The following is a 9,979-nucleotide window of genomic DNA, read 5'->3' on the forward strand; positions in this document are numbered from 1 at the left end:
AGAGCCTTGGACTTGCCGATCAAAAGGTCGGCGGTTCGAATCCCCGCGACTGGGTGAACTCCTGTTGCTCAGTCCCTGCTCCTGCCAACCTAGCAGTTCAAAAGCACGTCAAAGTGCAAGTAGATAAATAGGTACCGCTCCAGCGGGAAGGTAAACGGCGTTTCCGTGTGCTGCTCTGGTTCGCCAGAAGCAGCTTAGTCATGCTGACCACATGACCCGGAAGCTGTACGCCAGCTCCCTTGGCCAATAAAGCAAGATGAGTGCTGCAACCCCAGAGTCGGTCACGACTGGACCTAATGGTCAGGGGTCCCCTTTACCCTTATGCTTTATTTCTAAGCTACACAGTCAGCAAAGAAAAATACATCCTCTCTCTATGGAAGCAAAGAGCAACTGAACAAAGGAACAAAGGAAACAGGAAACCACTAACGTCACATCCCATCTCCTTTCCCGTGAGACTCCAATAGTATGGAATCCCAGGAATGTAAACAGAGTCCTGTGACTCCACGCAGCTGCTCAATGATAAGAACAGAAACTAACAAGGTGTTCATCCTTGGCTCACCTATGATAGAGCTCTGGGTCAGCGCTACCTGTAAGGGTGCAGGGAGCTAGTCGAACCAGAGCCTATGCAACCACTCACTTTTCTGTAATCAATAAAGTTGTGGCCTAAATTCTGCCAGAAACCAAAACTAAAATTTGAGTCAAATGTGTCTTTATTTAGGGGGGAGGTCTCGGGTCTGAACACGCAAAGGTGCATCACCCTGCGTATGGTATATGACTCTACAGCCTTCCTACTCTGTGGAAGATGCTTTTGTCTTTCTGCCCTAGCTTGAAGCAATATTCAGGGATATTCTTTCCTGGATAACTATTTGGCAGTTGACATTTACTTCTTTTACTTCCAATCCAGCTGCTAATTGCATATTTACAATCCTTCAATCAAGAGGCAAAAGAGAAATAGATTAGAATTTTTTTTTTTAGTCTGTCACTGGAATGATAAAACATAATGAAACATCCAGTCATTAAACAGAGAGAACTTTTATAACGTTAATAGTATTATAAAGTGCACCAAGGTATTATTAATTTTGAAGGAATGCAAGACTGGGAAAACACTAAGTCATTTTGACAGTTGCTATGAAGTCTATTACCAAATATTATGTTTACTTGTCTAGGATCCATTTATAATAGAATAACTATTTAAAATGGGGGGGGGGGGGGACCTAGCACCTAATCAATTGAGGTTTTTTTCTATAAGAAAGACTGGCCAATGGACTAAGATGCTGATACATTGACTAATGATTGACTCTGGAATGTGGATTTTTTAAAACAACAACAACACCAGAATAATTAGCAACTTGGGTTTATGACTGCACAGAAAAAGAAAAACCCGCGTCCAAGAAGTAAAAGTGTAGCAGGAGATTTTAATGAGACTATTAAATGCTTCTTTTTATGTTAATGTAGGCTAAGAAGCAAGTCTTTTTCAATATGTGATTACCTTTTTGGAAGCTATTGGCAAAGGTATTTGTTTATCATGCAAATTGAAGCACAATAGTTGTCTTAATTTCTCCACTGTAATCACCAATTAAATCCTTCCTCTCACACAGGATTTTAATTCAGGAAGGCACACAAAACATTGTTCAGCTTTTGTCTTTGTTGGTTTCGATCCTGGATGCAATCAAGCAAGTTGACAGTATATGATTATATATGATCTCTCTCTGCAGGAAGCTGCTCCAATATTATATTTGCACCTTTCCATTCATTATTAGCAAGCATGTGCCTGTGAACTTATATTGCATTGTTGCAACTGGCATTTTGAAATACTGTAATTCTTTCCTTCACAGAGTCAGATCTGGGATTCATGATAGGATTAATGCACCCTGGGCTATTTTATTCAATACATGTTCATAACGCCAACATTTTGGGGAGTTATGTGTGCATACTGAAAGGCGACTAACGCTTGTAGTGTGCTGATGAAAATATAATATTACTATGAGACGTGAAGGAAGCAAAATAGGAACAGAAATTCTGCTACAGCAAACAAAAACTACACACACATACATTGCAGTCCTGGTACTGAGAGCTTAATTTGAGAGTGGAGCTAGATATCAGGCCTCTCAGAATTCTGCAGTGTTGCCACTTACAAAAAAAGAGGAGAGAAAAGTATATATTTGCATAAAATTTGCATATTCTAATTTATACATAAAGATTCAGGTTTTAAAATAACTATAATAATTTAAATAAAAATACAATTCACCTCACCAAAGCAGGGAGAACCGTCACCACTGCCTGCTCAGGTGCAGGGCCAGATTAAGACCTTCAGAAGCCTTAAACACTGAATATTTTGGTGCCCCCATTTATATCTTTCAAAATATAAACAATAATAAACCGTAAAATAAAATTTTATTTATTGAAATTTTTACAAAACTTACAATAAGATGGAATATAATGTATGCAATATATGTATGTATTTTATTTTATTTTTCATTTTTATGGCACCTGGTTCAGCTGCACCATATGGTCTGTGGTAAATCCAGCAATGGAAAATTCAGTAGTGCCCCCTTTCCCTTGATGCCCTAATCATGTGCTTATTTTGCTTAGCCCTGCTCACGTGTCAAGGTGGTAACAGTAGATGGGCAGCTTCAAGGTCCCCATTCTCCTTTCATTCTTTATCTTTCAGCTAGACTTGGACAGATAAAGGATACCTTCAAGCAGAGGACCTCCTTCTTCAAAGTAAGACACATGGTTACCCTTTGTCTTCTGACCCCTGAAGTCTTACATAGTAACCCCAGACATGTGTGGCTTGGGTTGGTGGTTAAAACAGAGTGTGCTATGCACATGCTCAGAGAGACCCTAATCATGAATGATTAAGCTGCTTAATTTCATCTTCTTAGACTGGATCTTAAATATGCACCCCGTTCATAATAGAAATTACATGTCTAATGAAAGCTACAGTGAAAGCCACAATAAGAGGGACTTATTGTTAAACTGAAGTTCCGTGATGAGAATAAGATGTCAACTATTATAACCTGGAACCTGTTTTTAGCTCGAACATGCATTTGGGGGTCCCACTTCCTCCTTTTTCAGCCTTCTATTTGCACAGTGCTAGTGCTGCTGGTACAACTCACAGTAAGTCAATTTATGCACCACTTATGGGTTCTAGTCCACCATCGGAAGACTGATGCTCTTGTGGCCCCTGGGCTGGTTTGAAACGGCCCCCCAGGCAATATTGAAAAAGCTATCTCTTGTGACCCCTGAGCGCATGCCCACCAAAGCCAATTCCTTTTTGCGGGCTTGTCACAAGCTCTCCCCTCTGCATGGGGGGGGGGCGGGCACGGCTAACCCCCGTGCCATTAGGGAATCCCCAGCTGCGTCACTCCCTGGGTTGACCAATCTGGTCGGCCGGGGGGGGGGATGGCTGGCTAAATAAATAAATAAATAAATACTACAGTACACGTTTGGGACATTGATGCTGCAGCGATGGTGGTGGCAGAGGGGCGGCTGCTGCCTTGACCCAGTGCCGGATTTCAGGTGAGGGTGAGATGCCTTGTCAATCCCAGCAGGTATATAACAGGAAGACCTGGCCTGCTCATCATTACATGTGAAGAGTTTAAGAGTTGAATCAGCTTCAGAATCAACAGGAAAAGCTTCCGCAGACATTTTCTTTTTTAAAAATGTTGAAATTCAAAATTTATAGTAACTAATATGGAGTTAGATCGCCTGCTGAGCTTTTGACATCACCGGTACTTGCACTGAGCAAAGGTGAACAATCTGTTCAATCCTTTAATTTTTTTGAATTCACTTGTTAGAAACTCAGGTTTAGGATCCCCTCTGCTTTTTTTCCACTGAACATATTGAGAGTTTTTTTGCATGAACAGATTGCAAGAAGGAGGAATTGAATGGCATATTCTGATATACTCTCTGTTTCAGAACATCCTTCCAGTTGTCAGCATCTGCACCCTCTAGAAGTATGGTTTCAATTTTACTTTTGAAATCCAAGTCAAGCATTGTTGCCAACACATATATTTCCCTGTCAAAACATTTCACTTATTCCTAGGTCTGCAGACAGCTTTTGGGTTACATCTATCCCTTGGTTTTATTGAAACAGGATCTTCATTCCTTTTGAAATCATTTTTCATTAGTGTGGAAGCAGAAGTAGATTCTATACCTGATAAGTGGCAGCACCTGGTTTATAGATGTGGTATCAGTTCTTGTTTTCTGTGTGATTATTTCTGATAATTAGACGATGAAAAAACCAAAGTAGCAGTCACATTCAAATCAGGGTAGGAGAATATGCAACCTCCTCCCTTCATCTTCCCTCACACACTGCCTACATATATATACATAACAGCTGTTTGATGCCCTGGGGCATAGAGAGGGGTGGAATACAGAGTAAGTTGACATCATAACACACATTTTCAGCAAGAGAGGTTTTGTGCATTATCTGATCATCATGAAACATGAAATGACTTGCGGCATGGGTTGCCAACATCCTTGGGCCCATGGGCACATTTGCAATCTGGAGAAAATGTTATGGACACCACATGCACTCTAAATTTTGTCGTGCAGGTCTCACGTGAAGTAATGTGTACAAAAATGCATACACTGGGATAGGGCATGCATAAAAATGCATATACTAGTGAAAGCAACGTACTAAAATGCATTCAACTTGGGGGAAATTACCGTGTCTGCAAAAATGTGTATATTAGGCAGAATTACAGAGGGATGCATATATTAGGAAAAATTAACCAAATAATTTTTATGAAGACTTTAAAAAATTCACAAACTGGTGTGAAAATGTGGGGAACTGAACTTAAGATTGCAAAAGGGAGAAACGGAAACTGTCAGATTTGCCTATCTTTAGCAACAAGTACCGTATTTTTCGCTCTATAGGACTCACCAGACGATAAGATGCACCTAGTTTTGGGGGGAGGAAAACAAGGAAAAAAATATTTTTGAATCCCAGAAGCCAGAACAGCAAGAGGGATCTGGCTTCTGGGATACTGTGTGGCTGTTCTGGGATAACAGCGCCAAGCCTTTTCAGGGCAGCGGGATGAAGGCTCCCCATGCCCAGAAGAGGCTAAGGCAGAAGCCAGGACAGGTGCCTCGCTGAAGGGGTGCTACACAGTTCTCTTTCCTCAGTGCCTCTCCTTCGCAGGAGAGTCACTGCACAGAGAGGGAGAACTGTGCAGCGCCCCTTCAAGTGAAGCCGGGGAAGGAACAGAAGGAGACCCTTCTGTTCCTCCTCCAGCCTCGCAGGACAGGTGCGTCGCTGAAGGGGCGCTGCGCAGAGAAGGAGAGCTGTGCAGCGCCCCTTAAGCGAAGCGGGAGGAGAAACAGAAGGGGCTCCATTTCTCCTCCCGCTTCGCTGAAGGGGGGCTGCGCAGCTCTACCTCTCTGCGCAGTGCCATTCACTCCATAATATGCGCTCACATTTCCCCTTACTTTATAGGAGGAAAAAAGTGTGTCTTGTGGAGTGAAAAATACGGTAATACATCTGGTCTCCTACCACACCCGTAGATCTATATATATCTATTGAAAGTTCCCCTGCTATCCCACTCAAAGGGGACAAACTTTTATGGCCTTTTTGCAAAATCAGCTAATATGAGGATCCTATGATGATAATAATGATAACAATTAATAAACACTAAAGGTTTAGTGTGTATGGAAGTGGAGGGGGAAAGCAACAAGGTTGTTAAAATGCAACAAAGAACAGAATGAAAATATAATAAAATATCATTTCTGTGAATCAATCATTCGCATCTGGAATACTTCTTTCAGTACTGGTAACCTCATCTCAAAAAAGGATATTGCAGAATTGAAGAGGTTTCAAACAAGGCCAATAAGAAAGATCAAGGATATATTGAAACTCTCAAACAAATAGAAATTGGAAAATTGGAATTGTTTATCTTGAAAGAGAGACAAATAAGACAGGACAAAATATGATCATATAAAATATCGAATAGTATTTAGAAGGCACATCAAGATTATAGTTATTTATATTGCATAGCTCAAGAATAGGAGGACAATAAATGAAACTGATAGCAATACATTTGAGACTGATAGAAGAACATGAAATGAGGGTCTCTGCCAAAATATGTAATTAGGGACATTTCTGCTGAATATTATTACCCAGCTGAAACAAATGGCATATTTAGCTTGGACCACAGCAGCCAAATCCTAGGAGTCGTGGTCCCTTTGCCCCCCCCCAAAAATATTTGAAGGGGCCAGGTCCCCCCAAGTTTGATGGGCATTGCCATTCAAGTGGTGTGCATGCACTGTATCTTGGCTTGGACTATTTCCCCATATTTTCTCACAGAGCCAAGCCTTTTTAGGATTCACAGTTTTCAAGCATACCTTCCTTTAGGGGTGCTTTAACGGCTCCAGTTCTCTGGGAAAGGCATACCATGTTGTGAGCATTAGCCACAACACAGGGCAAGTGGTGACATATTAACTTCCCCCTCTCTCAGCTGGCTTCCAGAAGACGCTGCTCCAATTGCTTTGATACAGAGAAAGGAAGAGAATGGATTCACAGGGGCAACCATCCACTTTGTTAAGTCAGGCTTCTCCCTCTTTCCACTGTCATTGGCAACAGTCATTGCATCCAGCTACAATAGAGGGATGGAGGAAGGATGCAGGGTCACTCCATTGGAGCAACTGAGAGACCTCCTCTTCTAGAATGTTTCCACCCCAGGCGGCGATTGCAACAATTCTCAAAAACATGAACATTTCCTCTTCCCTCCCAATCAGTTTTCCTTTTGTGTTATTTTCCCCCTTTGTAAGCCTGAGGGCAGAGACTGTTTTTTTTTAGTGATATGTATGCTGCTCTTAGAGCCTTTTATTTTGGCTGAAGAGCAAGATTTTTAAGATCTCTAAAGGCAACTTTTGTTATCCCTGTTTTTATAGGGAATAAAGACCCTTTGGGCTGACTGCATCAACAATATATGTGTTACCTTTCTTTCCTCTTTCAACACACAGAAAATAAAATGTGGAGACAACTCAAAAGCACCCGAAGATAAGAAATGGCAAATTCCAAGATTAAGAACACTAATAATCAAGAAATGGATGGGTAGTTGATTTGATTTGATTTGATTTGATTTCAATTGGATGACACATATCCAAGTTTGCATCATAAATGCACATACATTTTTTTTGCAATTTATACTGTAAAACAATTTTCTGAATATATTTCTTCTTTCTTTTTTGTAGAACTCAAGGAGAGATTTTGGTCAGCCTGAGAAAACAGCTGATTGCCTGCAGATCATGCTGAGAATGTAACCTGGAGTTTAACATGTGTACAGTACACTGATATATTGTATATTTAAGGAAAAACACTTGTTTTTTGTACAAATCCCCAAACGGACTCCTGCCCTTGAGTTGGAAATGTGCCAGACCTATGCTTTTTGTTAAAGAGCAGCAATATAAAATGTATCCATTTTTAAGGCCAACTGGCATGCAATATTTACCAAAATCTGAACCACATGTTTGCAAAAGTTTAAATCGTAGAAGGTGGCTCACATCTGGAAGCATCCATTTCTCAGAGGAAGGCTTTGGTAAATATATATGAAATGCACTGTCTCTGAACCCTGAGTTGTACGGGCAGGAATAATGCACTCCTCCATACTCTCCACACTGATGTAATCAAGTGCTCTGACACACCATTCATAGGTTTTCCCACTTCTTTGGGGATAATAGCTAGGGCCAGTTCACAGATGCATGTTCATCTAGTGAAGATTTGGATGTGCAAAGGAGCTAGAGATTGGACAGAGAGAACTCTGAAATCACCTCCTATCACCTCAAACAGAGTGCCTTTTGGTGGTTTGGGATTTACATATTCTGCTGAGAGTTACCCAGAAGTCAAATAATCAATATGTACAGAGTCTGCAGCTGGCAGACAGACATGTTGCCCATTTTCACTTTAGACACCTGCAGGATAGCCACAATGATTGCAAAGAGCCCAATGGCACTGCCAAAGATTTCCACAATGAGGATCTAGACAAAGAGGCTGGCATTCTGGGCATCTGCCAATGCTGCGCCACTGCCCACAATGCTCACACATATACAACAATGTCCATGCCCAAACATGGAGTAACCTGCATGGTAGTTCCGGGAGCCAATCTCCTTAGGAGTTCTGCCAGAAAATTCCTCAGCCATGTTGGTGATGACGATGGCTATGATAATCCCATAGACGACCACAGCTTCACAAAAGATGGTGCTAACAAGATTTTTTGTTTTGATCCTAGGTGCTTTGACACCACTGCTGAGGATGCTGGATCTGGTAATATTAATGCCCCAGGCAGCACCCACCACTGACAGTGAGATGGCCAGCCCCCTCCCTGCTCAGGATGGACCACAAGTACTGTGAGGTCTCCATCAGGAACCATTCTACATGGAAACGGAAATCAAGGTCAAATATTGTGTAGCAGATTCCGATGCCGGTGTTGGTGGTGGCCGTGGTCAGCCCCAGCCCCTAATACAGCAGCGAGAGCCCGGCAGCATGAGAAAGAGCAGACATGCATGCGTAAGGGGGGATTGACAAATAAGATTTCTCTCAATTTATGCATTATTTTTATTTTTGACTCTTGTACATTGCATTGGTGGTTTTCAGGAAAGCAGTGACATACACACGTTAGAATAAATATTTTTTCCTAGAAAGTGCGAAGTCATACTTTTTATAAATGGCATTTACTTCCAGGACAAAGTTAGAAAAGCTCTGCACAAGGCGTGATAGTTTGGGCTGTGGGAGTGCATTTCGTTCTCATGAAGTTTGTGATGGGTTAGTGGAATTCCCACAGCCCAAATTGTTATCCTTTGTGCGTAGCTTTTCTAGCTTTGTCCTGTAAGTAAATGTCTCTCTCATACACAACACACTTTCCAGGAAAAAAATATTCTTCCCAACATGCATAGGCCACTTTCCCACCACAAGGCTCCCAAAACAGGTATGGTCATGCGTTAGCATTTAAGCCAAACTATTATATTGCTCTTACAACATTGTGTCCTTTCTTGATTTTCAAAAACTTCTTTGGGGTGACTTAAGAAGTGGAGGAAACAGAGTTCAATCTTCTAATGCCAACACTCTACCTTGGCTAAGCTACTTTATTCCCCAATGAATATTTTTGTGCAACCATATTCTTGACACGTTCTTCACCTGTTCTTAGTTACATTTTTTGAAATCCCAGCTCTTGGCTCTGATCTTTCACCACCATCTATTCCTTTAAGTGAGTTTTTAAAAAATAAAAAAAATAAAAATAAAAAACAACATGGAAGCAGAATGGACCATTTATGCATAATCTCACAGTTCATATCTGTAGAGCAATAACTCATTCGGGCACCTTAATGTGGAAAGTACAGTAGCAAACGTAATCACCAGAGTTTAAACTTTGTAAATGCAAAGGAGGTATATCAAATTCCACAAAGTGATCCCATATTTTTACAGAGTGCTGACAAAATCTACAAGAGGCAGCAGGTCATCTGAAGGTTGCTCACACTCTCGGCAGCATTACAGTCACTTTCATTACACAAGCTGGAACCTTTAGCAACGTGGAATTTTTAGACTAAGCACTGGAATCCGCAAGCTCCCATAAATTCAGATTGATGTGCAAGAACTCTGTGAAGAAAATGACTTCCCAAATTTTACTACTGTTGAAAAATAAAATTCTTACCAAAAGAATTATTAACCAGGAAATGCTTTTAAATTAATTGTGTGCATCTTTCAAGTACATGCATTTTTTTCTGCAGCATATCAAGTACTATCAACTTATTCTGGAAATATTGCTGTATGCTGAAGGAAGGACACTGAAAAAGCACACTTAATTTGGTTTTAAAGAATATAATTATATTTGCTGAGCAGCCTATAAAGCCATCTTATTGACAAATAAAAACCCATAAGCTGGACAACTTAATTTTGATGCTCCAGTAGGCTGTCATTCAGCTAGGAATCCTTCTGTCTTTAAATAAGGGACAATGCGCATCTAGCTCAAAAGAAAGC

General features: G+C 40.9%; 1 pseudogene across 1 annotated transcript; it reads right to left on the bottom strand.

Moving 5' to 3' along the window:
- Positions 1–7,848: 7,848 nt before the first annotated feature.
- Positions 7,849–8,506, bottom strand: LOC307219528 (V-type proton ATPase 21 kDa proteolipid subunit c'' pseudogene; annotated as a pseudogene). The gene has a single exon. The product of its transcript is annotated as a V-type proton ATPase 21 kDa proteolipid subunit c'' pseudogene (transcript).
- Positions 8,507–9,979: the final 1,473 nt, after the last annotated feature.

The sequence above is a fragment of the Podarcis cretensis genome (assembly GCF_951804945.1).
Source record: "Podarcis cretensis genome assembly, chromosome: 7".
Classification (NCBI taxonomy): Eukaryota; Metazoa; Chordata; class Lepidosauria; order Squamata; family Lacertidae; genus Podarcis; species Podarcis cretensis.